The following is a 17,092-nucleotide window of genomic DNA, read 5'->3' as shown; positions in this document are numbered from 1 at the left end:
CTGCTCACAAAATTATGTAAAAAGAAAAAAGAAAAGAAAAAAAGTTCTTCGTTATACCAATTAAAGTCTCACGTGCTCCATTTTTAGAATTGTAGAAAATCATCCCAACCAGAATATAATGCCCATCTCTGGAAGTGTTCAAGGCCATGCTGGACGGGTTTTTGAGCACCCTGGGCTAGTGGAAGGTGTCCCTGTCTTTAAGGTCCCATCCAACCTGAACCATTCTGTGATTCAATCATGACAACAGTAATCATGTACCCAAGAAATCAGACATCAGACAAACAGAGGTGGATCTAACACATGGTCACACACACCAGTGACCAAAACTTTGTTTTGTTAATGGATTTTTTTGTAAGTGATTAAATCATACAGATAAATGTTAACTTCATTTGTACTCACCAAGCTACATGTTGCCAACACAACAAAATGTTCTGCAAGGAATTATTAAAACAAAATAAACATTTTGCACAAAGCTAACAACTCACTATGGTGCCTGACCCAATACTCAATACCAATTCAGATTAACTGGAGAGCTTCAGAGATTTTTGGACCATTCCCAGGAAAAACATGGCAACAACCAAATTGCACTCCTACAGCAAACTTATTAACAAGTAAAAAATGCTGAAACCAAATGGAAACAGCCTATTCAGCTTCAAAATTATTAAAGAAAAAACTACACCAAATATATTGACTCAATAGCATTATTTCTTCAGAAAGCAGCAGAACAGCTAGCGTTGGTCACTCACACTTGCCACTTCCAAAATTCTCCTCTGCTTCAGTGATGACTTACTGAAACTTTCCAGGTAAGACAACTAATTTTGAACACATGATGTACTAAGCATTGTCAGTCACAGGAGCCACTGCTGGACCTATCTCTGTGTCTCAAGGGCTAGTTCTCCACCTGGGGCAGAAGTGTGAAAGGTTATTTTTCCCTCTCTGAAAGAACCTTGTAGTGATTGTAGCAGGGAGCTGAAATACTTCCTTGCCTGGTAGGCTGTAGCCTACACCAACCAGCAGACACAAGGGTGTCACTGACATATTTTATGAAAATCCTTTCGCTAGGATTTTTCTCCTGAGAAGCTGAGGCCTCAGAAACAAAATGTAAACAATAATTATTTGATGGCTGTGGAATGTGGTCTGGAGATGGTTTACCAACAGGTTCATCTTTGATTGGTTCCATGTGAATAGTTTTTAATTAATGGCAAATCACAGCCAGCTGTGTTGGACTCTCTGAGTCTGTCACGAGATTTTATTATTCATTCCTTTCTAGCTTTCTGATGTCTCCTTTATCTTTCTTTAGTATACTTTAAAAAATAATTTTCTTTTATTATAATATATATCATAAAATAATAAATCAGCCTTCTGAAACATGGAGTCAAGATTCTCATTTCTTCCCTCGTCCTGGGGACCCTCAAGCATCACCACACAAGGTGTTGTACAGGTGGCACTAGACAGACGTTAACTGACTGTGAGACCCATGAGGAAGAGTCCTTTGCCAATTCTCCACACTAATTGTAGTAAGACATGTCAACTGCCTTCAATTTCTGAACCTGCAAACACTCTCCCACTGTCCTTTGCATACCTTTCACACCAGGTAAGAGATATTTGTGACCTTAAAAACAACAGCAGAAAAAAGAACAATTTATTATACTATCCATTGTGGCCTGAATAACAAAAATACTGAAACCAATTTCTACGCCGAAAGAGACAATATTTACTAAATGTAAAAAAAAAAATTAAATTGCCTTTCCATAAAATTGTGCTGTAACTGACTTTTCCTAATGTATGAAATGGTATTTGGGATATCTTAATACTTGTATTAAAATACTTCAGCATTTTTAACCTACTCTGTGTAACTAAACTCCATGTTTGCAAAAAGGTCTGCATAAGCTCTTTTTGACAGTACTTCACCCCAAGTCCTGAAGTTTAGCTTGCCCTTGAGATAGGCACAGCTTTCATTACAAATATACTTCTTATTGAAATTAGACAACTTTTTTTCAGTGGGGGAGAAGCAAAAACATACATAAAAATATTCTCTTCTATAAACATATATTTCTGAATTATGAGTAGATTTTACATTTTTCTAACAAAAAAAAAAATCTTTATGTATCAAAGTTTCCTTGAAGGCAGAGGATTTTAAAGCAGATTAAAGTGCTTAACTCATGTACAGCCCTGTTGTGAAACTGACTTTGTAAAAATGTCAGCTTGGATTTATGGCTTCCTGGTGAATTAAATTCAAATCATACCTGTTCATTTAGGGCAGGCTGCAAGGGAGGGGAGGGAAAAGACTTGGACTGTTAACTCTGCAAAAATCAATCATCTGGACTGGCACTCTCAAAATAGATTGATTCAGACTAGAAGCTACCAACAGCTAAGGAATTTCAATGACAACATATTTAAAGTTTCTCTACATTAGTCAGAATCACATAAATTACTCTTTCAAGTAATTTTGGATAGAAACAGAGGCAAGACAGATAACTGACACCAGTTGTCATCAAAGATTATAGGGGAAAGATCAAGGATCTATCACATACTTGCTTTCCAGAAAGAGACTTCAAATAATTTTGACCACTTTCTGGGGCCTATAACCTCCACTGATACAGAGAGCCAGAAGTGAAATAAGTAAATAAGTTTTTTCTCTTGAATTACCATTGCAATGACAGTGGTAAAATGCAAAAAAAAAAAAAAAGGTTCTTATTCATTTGGGAAAATCCTGCAATTTGTTTTTCTTTACATACAAATTGAAAAAATACAACAGAAAAAGCAGAACTGTTTCACTAAAAGAACCAGTTAGACCCTGCACCTCTTCCCTGGGAAGAATTTCACATTTCATACATGCTTTGTGGAGGGAGTTAGACTGGATGACACTTGGAGGTGCCTTCCAACCCAAATGTATTGTTATTTTATATTTCAGGGATGCTCAGAGCAATATTAATCATGAAACTCCACATAGGGTCTGCCCTGCTATAAGGGTAAAAATTGGCACACACACATTGAGCTGGGTTGTGCCAAGAAGAAAACAAGAGGCAATACCCTTTTCTTTCACCCCACCTCATCACTTCCAGGACCATGGATATGAAGTGCTCTATGGAAACCTGGGGCTAATTATGGGTTAATTAATCCCCAGCATTATGATATGGCTGACAGTCATCCAGGCACAACACAGGCTGCTGAAGGGGTGAAGGAATTCTAGGGTCTCAAAGCTACATCGCTTTAAGACAAGATAAAACAGAAGGAAGGCTTCTTAAACAGCTACATGGAAGCAGTCTGGGTTTCCACAAGAGTCTGTGGAAGAAGCACTGCAGTCTATTCACACTTCAGGCCTGTTTCTGTGGAAATGCAGAGTATAACTGCATTACAGAGAAATGGGGGAATAGCGATGTTATTTCAGTTTGTCTCTAAAATACAGCACTGTCTTTGAGTATATTTCATACTGTCCTAACTCAGTAATCAGGCTGTGTAAAGTCCAAAGAAACTTCTGAGACTCATTCAGGGAAGAAAAGTGTGAGAAGATAGATTTTGGAGGATGCAAGGGTGCTTTAGTCTCTTAGTAACTCTGGTAAGTAAGAAGAAAAAAGAGGGACAGGAAGGGTATTCTGAGTTTAAGGTGGTTTTCATATGACACATCCTCAGAATGAGAAACTGGAAAGATAACAAAAGCCAGACAGACAGGTGACAAAATGAAGGTGAAAATGAGATAGATATAGAGAAATAGAGATGCATTAATCATTTTCACTCTGGAAGGTGAAAATGATTAATGCATCTCTATACTGGGACTAGGTCTGCTTGAAATAGTAGCCCTGAATGAAAATAATGTATGCACTAATTTGTGAAGTGGGCATGCAAAGTGAGGACTAAGGAATGAGAAAGTTAATACTGATGAAGAGCCTGAAGAATCACAGATAAATCACATACAAGCCAACCTCACCTCTGTGTAAATTTTCTTTGATTTCATGTCAAAAAAACCACTGAATTTTTCACTTCTCCACTACTTTTCTGAAAAACTGCCCTACACTTCAGTAAAATCCACAAAATTCCTACCTTGGACTTTCAAAATTAATTATTAAAAAATTAAAACTCAGCTTCCAAGGAGCAGAGTATCTCCTGTCACAAACTCTACAAGTTATACTGGAGATCAGTTATCAAACTGCAAGCACCAGAAACTTTCCAGCTCTGAATTATCTTTCATGAAAACACTGATTGCTACTGAACCTGTTAAATTCAATTTAAGCCTTCACAATACTTCAGTACTGAAGTACCCAAGTTTCAATAAATAGTTCATCTACTTCATCAATTGTACTTATTAGAACTTCATCACACAGTAGCTGGGATCCATGAAGAAGCCAAAATGTGAGAGTTCTGTGAAAGTGACAGCAGTGGAGTACTGAGCTCTTCAAGATCTGTTTGAAGATTCTCCCTGTGGTGAAGGCCAGGCCCTTGTTTCATCACTCAGATACCTTCAAATCTCTTCCTTAAAATGTCTTAATATATTTATATTTTAATGAACTGAAGAAAAGTTTGTTGACAATGTCTCAGTGAGGAATCTGGTCAGAAGGATGGACTAACTTTCATCAGAGGTGGACAGCAGCTTTTAAGGATACATCAGCACAGCTGAGGTAAGTCTCTGGCCCCAACAACTATTTCATCCTCTTCCTTTTGGCAGACAAGGTATGAACCAAGGAGCCAAAAAATATTGGGTTTCCTAATCTCCCTATTTTCTAACAGCAACATCAAGTCACCACATATACAGCTGTTTAAAACTAGCCAACACGAACATGACAAATATTTTATAGAATGTTACATTTCCCTGTAAACTGGTGAGGCTGACGTGATAAGCACAAGCATTTTCAAAACTCACCTCTAAATGCTTTAAAGCAAGTGCTTCCCTCTACTATTCAGAATGTAGATGAGGAACAGTCTTTGACTACTTTTCATCCTGTTTTGTTACAGTTCATATTTATGTAGCACAACCCTTTTTTCAGCCTCTCTCTAGGAGAGGATGATGTCTCAAATTCTTAGCCTCATTGTCTAGATGAAGAATTCAGTGTGGGATGGTTTACAGTACACTCAGAAATGTGTATCAGATTCAACACTCTAAAAGGTCTTGTTTCTCTCTGCTTGGTCCTACTGAACAGTGAAGTTTTTATTTTGCTTTACAGTAGTGCATTTAGTTATCTGTTTATTGCAGTTCATTGCTTGTATTTTGCCAGCAGTGTAACCTTACACTATCTGATGATTGTTATCAGTGATCATCAGGTGAAAGCAATGAGAATCAAACAAGTGATCTTCTGTGTTTCTACTGGCTTTTGTTGGGATTAACGGGTAGGAAAAAAGGAATCAAGAATGATATACTGTACTCAAAACACACAGGAGGCAAAGACTGTTTAACCCAGAAAGTAAAACTGGATGCACAATGAAGCACTCAGTTGCAGATCCCCAGATTCAATTCCCTTTCCTATTCCAACCACCCTCCTTACCTGTAAATTTGTGATTATTTTCTTGAACCAAGTATAAAAGGGGAGGAAAAAATGTATATACATAAAAGCTTGCATGTATGCATAGATATACATACAAAGAAAATACATGTGCTCCAGCCTGCTAGATAATCGTGTAAACCAATAAGTTTTTACCCCAAATTACCCATCCAGTTCCAGCATATATGCGTGCTTACACTGAGTAGCTGCTGGCTATGCAGTGCTTTTTGCACCATATGAGTTTCACTGTCACTTCAACCTGGTTCCCAATTAAATGTGCATTAATTCTCAAACAAAAAGGGGCTTGAACCATTTCTTGCAGCTTGCTCCCACATACAATCCTTCCAGGTCAGGAATGAAGAAGTCTTGCTGAGTCACTTGATCTTTATGACTTAAGAATTAGCATAGAAGTGGAAGTATCCAGTGAAGCAAGCATTTTTCTTTGTATTCAGTTAGAAAACAATAAAAAGTTAAAAGTGTCTATGAAGGGGAAAAAATCCATCATAAAGCAAATGCAGAACTCCCTACAGTGACCAATCAAATCACCTCTAATGCAAAGGTGCTACATGATGTACCTTTGCAGCAGAGCTGACGTAAGAGCTGACAGGGACACTGTGACAGACATCAGGTTTGGCCCCCCAGGCACTCTTGCCCAGCAGGCAAGGTCAGTGACTGGCTCTGTGCAGCTGGCAGCCAAAGCAGAGCTATCCAGGACTGAACATCTGCACGTATGCCAGCTCAGTGGCCCAGCTGCTCTGCAAAGCTGGAACAACTGGAACAGAAGATGTCATAACTCTGCCTCAGACCCTGGGTTCAAAGACTCTTTTTCATAAATCTGATCAGGATTAAATAGGCAGGCTTTGAGCTTGTGCAATGAAATCTGTTATAACATGACTGAGGAAGCACAATAGCCACCAGTTGTGGAAGAAACTAAACATCAAGCACACAACTGTGCAACTGCTTCACTGTCAGTGATAGAGGAAACAGACACAACTTAGACAAGGTCAGCAAGGTTTTCTCTGAAGGAACTTGAGCACTAGCCTGTACATTGGCTTTGACAGAGGGGTATCAGCCATAAATACAGACAATCTCCTGCTGTCTCCGAGAGAAGGTAATGCTACTGGAAAACAGCCAGCCTGGAAGGAGAGGAGACGCAGGATCAAAACCCAGAACAGAGCTCATGAGTGTATCTGGCAAGGGTCTCTGCTGGATCTCCCTGCTAGCTCTAATCACCTCAAGCAGATGGAAAAGAACAGAACTTTTGAAATTTTACTAGAGTTTAAATGGACTGCATGCATCATTCACTAACTGCAACAGCAAGCTGAGTGCAAAAAAGGGGTAAGATTCAGTGTTCATAAACAGACTGGGCTGCAGAACAAAATGCATAATTGTGCAAGTAGAAATGAAGCTGCCCACAATTTGGGACCCATATTGCAATCACCACCTTCACATCATCAAGTGCCAGTTTTATAGACATGGCAGAAACAAGGATAAGTACATTCACATTTTAAAACTTACTTCAGTTTTCCTGTCTCAGTGTTGACATATTTTTCAGATTTGGAGAGTATAATATCAGTTCACAGACTAAAGGTTGCTCTTGTTTTTCCACATATATATATATACATATGTGTGTATACCCACATACATGCAGAAAGAGGGGGAAAAAAAAGATATATGAATGCCTTCCTTTGAGAGCCACAAAAATAACTAAAAACTTTTCATTTTTTAATGTCAGGAAACTGTTCCCCGTGGTGAGATCTGCTAGACAGTGGAATGACTTTCCCAAATGAAACTGTGAAAGCTCCTTTTCTTGAAATGCTAAAAATGGACTAAAAGAAACAGTAAGAAAAAACCCAGAGAGTTGCCACTTTACTTAGTCAGTCTTTATCACCTTCAATTTCCAGTTTACTACAGAAGAGTAATCACTCTCCTTTTGCCCTTTTACATACATAAAAGCAAACACAATCATTTTTAAAGTCATTCTGCTACTACGTTGCATATTGTCTCTTCAAGAGCTATTTGCAGAGCTTTCCCTTCTATAAGAAACAACAGATCATTCTTATCTGCATTATCATACAGGTACCTTACATGTAATCTTAACTTTGCCCACTACTATAAACAAGCAGATAAAACATAAGCTGACAAATGCAGCACCATATCTTTATGAGGAAATTTAATTTTTCTAGATATTTTATTATCCTTATAAACTATACCACAACCAATTTGGCCCAAGGTTTCTGAGTTTTCCCAGATTAACTTGGAACACACTGTACATTAGGAGCGGGGGGAGGGGCACTGAAGGGGAACCACCATCTGAAACTCATTAATCAATTAGAATTTTTCATGGCTTGCATCAAAATGTGATCTACACTGATAGAGCAAGTTTTAATCACGAGAAGCCTTTGTCCTTTACATTATGAATACCCATTATGAGTGTGTGCAGCACTTTGAGGGGAGGATGGACAGCCTGGCACAGCCGCTCACCAATACTTTATACCTGTAAGGCCCTTGGTCTGAGGCCAGACCAAAACAAAGTTAACTGCACTTTAAAATCTGTTCTAATCATTGGAAGCCTAGACATTCTCAGGACTATGCCTAGTAGAAACAATTTTATTGCCTTGATAATGTCTCCCTTACCAAGAGGAAAGCAGAAAGCCTTTCTCACACAGACAAATTGAATGCTCCTAAAGCAAAACTTTAGGAACATTCAATATCTACTTGCTCATAAAATTATAGCTTCTGGAAACTGAGCCTGATTCCTAACACTGTCCAAAACCTCTGAAGTTGATTCCTCTTTGCATGGCTCTTACTATATGTTTTCCTGATTGTCTAAGCAAAATAGCCATTAAAAATTAGTACAAAAGTTTCAACCTCCACCAGTTAGAAAATAAAATACATATTTAAACTGACATTTCACATCTCACAAGGGGTAGAAGTGTCTTTTGCTGTAAGGACACCATGCAGACAGCACTACAAGCTGACTTCCAATCATCAGCTTTGCTTTTAGTTATGATGTTCCATTTCTAAATCCTGGCCTGAAATTAGTGTTAAGTTTAACTGAGAGGTGTAAAGTGGAGTTGAAGAGGTACTGTGCATAGTCAGTGTGCCAATTTAAATAAGACTGTAGGTAAAATAAATAAAGTGACCAAATAAGTCAGCAGGATAAAGTAAGTGGCAACTAGAACTTGAGGATAGTATTGACTCTTCAGCACTTCACCACCTTCATATAAGTTTGACCATGGTTCCAACAAGGGCAGTATAATCCTGATAGATGGCTCACGGCACCATACAGTATGAATTCAGGAATGTCCTATTTAGAAACTTCCTATTAAATCCCAATCCACGTCACAAAACCCTCATCAAACTGTTACACTTGGCACAGCATCCACTTTGCAACGAAACAAAAAATACATAATGCACGTGGAAAACCAATAATAATTCGTTCATTTTTCATTGCAGAGTAACGTCAGAAGTATGTTGAAATTGCACTGGGGAGCCTGCAATGCATCCATCCTCCTGTCCCAGGAGCTGCAGTCCCCCAGGAGCGTGCAGAGCCAGCAGGCTCAGATGTCACCACTGCACCGGGCTGCACACAGGAATCCCGGATAACAGCAACCTTCATTGCTCACACCTAGAACGTTAGTGAAGAAACACAGCGTGCAGATGTCACCATTGCACGGGGATGCACACAGCAATCCCGGATAACAGCAACCTTCACTCCTTACACCTAGAACGTTAGCGAAAAAACAGCGTGCAGATGTCACCATTGCACCGGGATGCACACAGCAATCCCGGATAACAGCAACCTTCATTGCTTACACCTAGAACGTTAGTGAAGAAACAGATCCTTCTTAAAAGCGAAACTCCGTCCTCGGAGATTTGAATCCAGAGCCTGAAGAGGAAACCAAGAGCCCTGGGCTAAGCAAGGGCGGCTTTTGGCACAAGAAGGGTCCGGTTCTCTCTCTCGGGGAGCGGCGGAGGGGCCGGGAGCGCCTGGCGGGGCTCGGCCGCCTCCGCCCGCCGCTGCCGCAGCCCCGCACAAACCCGCCCTCCTCCTCTCGCACCACCAGCACCCCAGGGCTGCCGCGAGAAGCCATAAAGATAAACCAGAGGTTGGGGCCAGGGGTGAGCGCACAGTGAGTAAGAGCCACCCCCCATCCCTCCTTGCCCGCCCCGCTCTCACCCGCCGCGGAGTCCGATGCGTTTGTCCTCCTCGGGGCCCCTCCGCAGCCGGGCTGAGCTAATGGCTTTGCCATGAGTGCTGGAAGCGCTGCTCCCAGGTCTGCCCCTCGGGGGCAGGACCAAGCAAACCCGCCGCAGCCCCCGGCCCTCCGCGGGATGCCCAGGGCAGGCCGCCAGCAACCCGCATCCTCACGGCGGTGAGCCCCGGGAGAGCCACGCGTGGACCGCCGCCACACACCCACGCACGCTCTCATTCCGCCTCCGCCATGCTTTCAAACTCCCACGGTAGAGAGCGGGAGGGAAAAAACCCTCACCAAAGCCCCGCGAACCCCACCAGCAGCCAGCGGCAGCAGCCGCCCCCACCGTGCCCGCCGCCCAGCCCTGCTGCTCCCCCACGTACCCCCGCGGCCTCCCTGGGATGGGGAACAAGGAAACAAAAGCACCTACTCCCCACCGAAGAACCGCCGGGCAAAGATCACCTTCCCGCTTCGCTCTGGCCCCTTTCTCCTTAAACCCGAGAGCTGCCGGCGAGACACACGAAACGCCCTCAATTTAAAGGAGCCCGCGCGGAGAGCCCCGCCGCAAGGCTGACAGCGAGCCTGCCGCAGGGCAGGCAGAGATCCCACCTTGGCAGGGAGGCAGGCAGGGCAGGACGAGATCCCACCTTGGCAGGGAGGCAGGCAGGCAGAGATCCCACCTTGGCAGGGAGGGAGGGAGGGGGGAGCCGGCAGGCAGGGCTCTCGCCTGGGCTGGGGCGGGCGGGAAGGCAGGGCTCCCACCTCGGCTGAGGGGAAGCAGGCAGGGCTCCCACCTCGGCTGAGGGGAAACAGGCAGGGCTCCCACCTCGGCTGAGGGGAAGCAGGCAGGGCTCCCCCCTTGGCCCGGCAGGCAGGCAGGGCTCCCCCCTTGCCAGGGGGCTCCTACCTCGGCTGGGGGCAGGAAGGCAGGGCTCCTCCTTGGGCTGAGGGGAAACAGGCAGGGCTCCCCCCTCGGCTGAGGGGAAGCAGGCAGGGCTCCCCCCTTGGCCCGGCAGGCAGGCAGGGCTCCCCCCTTGCCAGGGGGCTCCTACCTCGGCTGGGGGCAGGAAGGCAGGGCTCCTCCTTGGGCTGAGGGGAAACAGACAGGGCTCCCCCCTTGGCCCGGGCAGGCAGGCAGGGCACCCCCCTCGGCTGAGGGGAAACAGACCGGGCTCCCCCTTGGGCTGAGGAGAAGCAGCCAGGGCTCCCCCCTTGGCCCGGGGGAAGCAGGCAGGGCTCCCCCCCTGGCCCGGGCAGGAAAGCAGGCAGGGCTCCCCTTGGCCCGGGGGAAGCAGGCAGGGCTCCCCCCCTGGCCCGGGCAGGAAAGCAGGCAGGGCTCCCCCCCTGGCCCGGGCAGGAAAGCAGGCAGGGCTCCCCAGTTGGCCCGGGGGAAGCAGGCAGGGCTCCCCCCTTGGCCCGGGCAGGAAAGCAGGCAGGGCTCCCCAGTTGGCCCGGGGGAAGCAGGCAGGGCTCCCCCCTGGCCCGGGCAGGGCTACGGGGCCGCACTCGCTGCCCCTCTCGCCCCCCCGCAGCCGCAGCAGTCCCCCGAGCGCAGCGGAGCGGGCTGGCAGCAGCCGCGCTGCCTCTCCTCATCCGCTCAGCTCGATGCTCTCTTTGGGAAACCCGGCTTTGGTTTTGTTTGTTTGGGTTGGGTTTTTGTCTGTTTGTTTTGTTGTTGTTGTTTTAGGTTTTTTAGGGGTTTTTTTGGTTTGGTTGTTTTTGGTTTTTTTTGTTCGTGGTTGGTGTTGGTTTTGGTTTGTTATTTGGGGGTTTTTTTACACTTCTCCCTCCCCCTCATTTATCCCCCCCCTTTTTTTTTTTTTTTTTTTTTTCCTCTCTGACACCGATTTCCTACCCTTGAGCAGTCCGCATTGACTGAACGGAAGTTTAATACTTCGTTTTTTCAGAGGGACGGCAAACGCAGTTCACACTGATTTACCCTTGAAATGCTGAGGTATTGTATTACAGCCCTTGGCAGCGAGTTGATTCTTGCTTCCATTTATCTTTTATTATTGCTCCCTTTCCAAGACTCGTGGTTGTGGAAATGGAAAGAAAAGAAGAAAAGAAAATGTCACATCCAAGATAAAACTCGTTTTTTTCTTTAGTTTGACTATTATGTCTGGAATTTTTTAACATTTATAGACACATCTTTTTTTTTTTTTTTTTTAATGGCTAGAGAAATATTTGGTGGAACTTTATTGCATATTTCTCCAAAACCATTTCATGCCACCTTGTACATCTTGAATTAGAAAAGCATGCTGTTCATAAACTGATCATTCATTGTACACATTTTGAAGAGCGGTGGGCAGAGGTTTGGCTTGTTCTTGTTATCTGTGCTTCATTTGCCAAGCTAACTTTTAGCACACCATTATTTCAGACATTTCATTCTCACGTTACGTCATTTTTGTGATACTTCAACATCTTGTTAAATGTCAGAGATAACCTTCTCCAACTATTGTTTGTTCACTTCTTCCCTGCCCAGTGAAGCCCCTTTTGTGAATTCAATAGCAGGAAACAGATGTTCAGACTTCTTCTTCTCTTAATGCATGAATGTAGTGTGTCTTGTTGAGTTTCCTAGTGGTATCATGATATCACTTTCAATAAGAGTGTTCCAGATGAACACTGCACTTTTTTTTCTCTTTCAGTGTAGAGTCACTTAATTCAATTGTTCTAGCCAAACCACATGTATAATTATACTGAAAGAATTATTTTAACTTGATTGCTGAAACACTCATCAAACTGACTCTTATTTTTTATTTGCATTCATTTCTTTGTACAGTGATCTGCTGGGAAAACTGGATTTGTGTAATTAATGCTGGGCATTTTCTCAATAATTGCACTATAAGCAAATTCCTATTCTCTGAACAGCAGATATTCATTCCTGGCCAATCAAATGCACTCTTGTTATTTCTTGTATTCCTATACTATTATTATGCTTTTCTGTTGGACTATTAACTGCTGAGATGAGTGCTACTTAAATGAGAGCCATTCATCAGCATGCTGATACAGTTAACTATGGTGAGCTCTAGCCATCTACTATGTGAGTAACAGCACAGAATTAAATTACCTCCTAGTTTCGATCCAGTTAGCAAAATTTTAATGTCCCTGGGCATGACTTTTTATTGGCTCATCCAATTTTTTTGCTCAGAAAAAAAAAAAAAAAAAAAAAAGCCCTAAAATTGTATCTTAAAAATGCACTGGGTTGGAACCAATGAGCTGATGAGCAGATTCCTGCATCCACTTGATTATCTTACAGTTTTTTACCCAACCTTGAGAAAGATTTTATTTGTTACTTAATAAGCAGCAGCAATTCAAATCCAATTTATGTCAACTCAATAAAAAAACACCCTGAGATGAGAAGACAAATTTTGTTAAAACTTACCTTGTACTTAAAATCCTGCCAATTTCTCAAGAAGTTGAAAAACATTCTCCTAAGCAACAGTTACATCTTGACTAGAAGCTTCTCATGGTTCACATTCTCTTGAAGTTCCAAGATTCCTACTAAGTTTAGGAGCAGTTCTTCACAGGGGGTGAAGCTGAGGCTTTTCCAGATCCCATGCAGTAAATCTTGTGTGAGCATTTGCACAGGTACCAGTAGGAAGGACTGCAAAGGCAGGTGTAAGATTTTGAAGCTGTGGTTGGTTGTGTGCTCCTTTACATGGTCACTTTGTACCACAGGATAATCTAATAGCATGACAGTATTCATAGATACTTTATGTATCTTTTTGTATTGAGGAGTGATAGTAGACAAGCAGTATGTAACATCCAGTACAAGAGTTAAGAAAAACAAAAAACTGAAGATTAGATCAAATCTTACTCAAGCAGAAGGGATGGAAACACAGTGCCAAGTATGCATCTGAAATGTCCATTATGAGAATGCTGTGGAAGCTTCAGTAGCACCATCACAATTAGGAATTAACTGAGATTCACACTTCTTCCACCCTTTAACATTAGAATTTGGCTTTCCAATTCGACACAGTAGCTTTGGAGCCCCAGCAGAAACACATTTTCTGCATAAGGTTATTTCAATAACAGCGTTGCTTACCTTTGCAGAGGAAATGTACAAAAGTTTCCTAGTCAAATGCTATTATTTTCATTAGTCCTCCACACAATTAATCTTAGGTCCTTTCAACCTCCTGTGTCCACATGTTCTGATAATACTTTTGACAGTCTACTTCCAAACAAGTAAGAGGATAAATGGTACGAGAATAAACAATGAAGACAGACATAGGAAAGGAGAGGGAGAAAGATAAAGCATATTTGGAAGTCATATGTGTATGTAGGAAAGCTGAACAATATTAATACCACAACAAAATGGTTCTATATCTTGTCATCTAGATAAAATTCCTTTCCTACTGTTAAAATTAATTCTCATAATAAATGTGTATATGTGGCTGAGATGCAACAAATTCTATCTAATGTCATATGCTTCCTATGATTTAGGACAAAAATTCAGGATTAAAGATTCTGAAAGATTTACTTGGTTGCATGTCTAAACCTTGATGCATAGATATTTGGAGAGTAAATTCTGTAGCATGAAGTCAGCAAGGATGACCACAATGGCCCATTTTATCTGTGTAATTCCTCAACCCTTTCCTAAAAACTGTCTTATAATCACCACCTCTGGTGACCTGTGAGTGCTATATCATTCTGTGACATGATCAGGATTTTCTTATGAAGGTACCTTGCTGGTCATTTACAAATGGGAGAGGAAAATTACCTAGATCAAAGGTTTCTCAATGCCCAGGGAGCTGCAGCAGCAGTCACTGAGTGGGAGGAGGAAAAGAGACCAAGGGAAAGACAGTGGAGGATGTAGAATAAAAAGTAAAAGTAGAGTGGAAGATTAAGTTATCAGCAGGCAGAGATACAGACATCTATCTTGTCATATATGTTGATCCCACTTTCCTGATAATTTTCCAAATTTCCCAATCACTCCTCCTTCCATATGTAATTAGTGTCACAACTGACCAGAAAAAAAATCAGTCAAATACAACAGATACATTGAAATTGATCACTGGAAGCCCCGTTCTGTATCAGCTCCTAAAGCAAATACATCAAACAGGACATACCTTGGTCAACTAAGAGAAAAGAGATGGGAGAGAACAACTGAGTTGTGCAGCAGAAATGCTGCATAAAGTGTGTGAGAATATCACACCTGCTCATTTTCTTGCTTTTTTGCCATTAAAGGGACTATATCATTATTATTTAACTGAAAATTAAGTATGTTTGGAATGCAGAAATAGATTTGCTTTGTTCTTTCTTTCAGTATGTGCCACAGAAGTTAAAATTCAAAAAATAGAGTTCAGAGGTGACTAAAATTCCTGGTACTTGAGTCAGTTTGTTAGAACATGACCAGCCACAACGAGTGCAGAACGTGTTTCATAAATCATCCAGTATTGCTGCAATATTTTAGTTCTTACTTTGCCACAAATTTCCATGTATTCCTTGACTTTTAATAAAGGGAGAGTAGTCAATAGCTTTGCAGGTCTGAGATCAGTAAATACAACCTTATGGAACTCGCTGAAATATATTGCACTAACTGGTGTCAGATACACCTTATTTTAATTTTTTTTTTCTAAAACAGTTGGAATATAATGTAAAAATCTCAGTTAAAATGTGTCCTTTATATGGAAATTTTAAGAATAGTGGAAAAAATGAAATAGGTAGAATTTAAAATTGTTTCAGTTATGCATCATTTACTATTTTCATTACCATGAAAATAAGACAAGCTGTAAATTAATTCCATCCTCTCATAATTCTGTTCAACACACACAGTGACTTCACAGTCAACTGAACTTTTATCCAACCTGCAGTGAAACACTCATGTTAAAGATCTATGAACAAACCTCAAACTACTTTACCATAAAAGTAATATGTTTTGTCCTTTCATCTTGTAAACTTACTATGCAAGAATTGTGCTTTCTATCTGTATAATTATACATAACTAAAAATAATTACCATTTTAATGAAACTTTGGTTTTAATCTTAAATACGACACTGAGTGCTGTAATCTAAGAGAATCCAGTTTTCATCATTGCAAGTCCAAATACAAGTTAACTGTTTCCTCTGCATCATATTTACTAAAACATGCCTACTTTTAATCTTTTGGAGTAATCTTCATCAGTGTCACAGGAAACACCTGGATGAAATTTCATGCAATAAATAAGGTTTCTGTGATGCTTAGATTGATGTGCACCGGCATACATAGACTGCTCAGAAGATCCAGGTGCATCACTGGAACAAATATTATACTATAAGTGCTCACAATTCTGATTTATATAGAATGGTATTATTTGGCTGAGTGTCATTTATCCATGGATACAGTTGAGAGAGCATGCAGTTGATATGCACAACTAAATAGTAATTACCAGGCCAAATATGTTCTGTCTGACAAAGCACAATAATCTGTCCCTAAAAAAACAGGGCCTTAAACATAAATGAAGCAGACAGTTATTATCAATTTTTTCTTAAACCCTCATAAGGCCTCATAACTCATAACTCCTTCCTTCTAGGAGTGAAATCAATTAAACCCTCACATACAGAACTCTAAACTTTTCTAACTACAGGTCATAATACACTGTGTTCTTCACAAGACAATGTAACAATTGAAAGTGATTAAGACATATAGCAACTTAATCTGAGATATCAGTCAGAACCAGCCCAAATGTAAATGAAGTGATGATGTCTCTTCCTGTTCCCTATATTTTACAAGAAATCTAGATTTTGTGCTTGGTCTCTACTTGGAATGGACAAATCATTAAAAGAGGGTGCTGTCTAAGGTCACATAGGAACAGATTTTAACTGCTGCCAACACAAGAAGAGCAGTGAGAAAAAGAAGATCTAAACAGCTATCACTGCCATACTGTCTTCTTGTAAGTGTTTTCGAATAATTTTATCACCTTCTTCTTTTATGGCAGCTGAATCAAAATACATAAACTAATTTTCATAGGAATTAACAGATGAATGCTGTGCTTGAGAGGCAATGTACAAAGAATTCTGATACACATATTGCAGTTTCTTGAAACTTGCAAATTTTCCAGACAAAGAATAGCAGAAGACCAATCAGTTTTTTAAGAACTCAACAATTATTTTAAACAGAAAATGTTCTAACAGGGTAATAATGCTTGCTCACCCACTTCCCCCATGGCTGGTCAAATTCCTGCCTTCCTTCCTTTTCGTTTTGGATGTCTTCCTTCTCTCGACACAGATCTACATTTCCCTTTAATCATCAAGATTCATTGTTTCAATTTTGCTTCCCTTTAACTTATTCCCTCTGTTTTTGGGTTTTGTATGAAAATAGCTTGTTGAGTTTATAGTTAACCAGGTCACAGTTCTATCCCTTACAGTGAAACTCCCATTAATAAAATCAGATGAGGCTTTTTTTTTTCTTGAGCCTAGTCCCTAAGAACAAAATTATCA

The 17,092-nt window shown here is 41.3% G+C and overlaps 1 protein-coding gene across 8 annotated transcripts in view; it reads right to left on the bottom strand.

The window, feature by feature from the left end:
- Positions 1-10,681, bottom strand: part of GAS2 (growth arrest specific 2) — an 89,362-nt gene extending 78,681 nt beyond the window's left edge. Inside the window, exons 1-2 of one of the 8 annotated variants that reach the window (XM_030948662.1) lie at positions 10,321-10,478; positions 10,104-10,177 (exon numbers count right to left, since the gene is read on the bottom strand). The gene's annotated coding sequence lies outside the window, so the exon portion shown is untranslated. The other 7 variants (XM_030948668.1, XM_030948665.1, XM_030948667.1 and 4 more) reach the window with 7 other exon arrangements.
- Positions 10,682-17,092: the final 6,411 nt, after the last annotated feature.

This window comes from Camarhynchus parvulus, chromosome 5, assembly GCF_901933205.1.
Source record: "Camarhynchus parvulus chromosome 5, STF_HiC, whole genome shotgun sequence".
In the NCBI taxonomy this organism is placed as follows: domain Eukaryota; kingdom Metazoa; phylum Chordata; class Aves; order Passeriformes; family Thraupidae; genus Camarhynchus; species Camarhynchus parvulus.
Note: the sequence above shows the minus strand (reverse complement) of the source record. Positions and strands in the feature narration are given on the sequence as shown.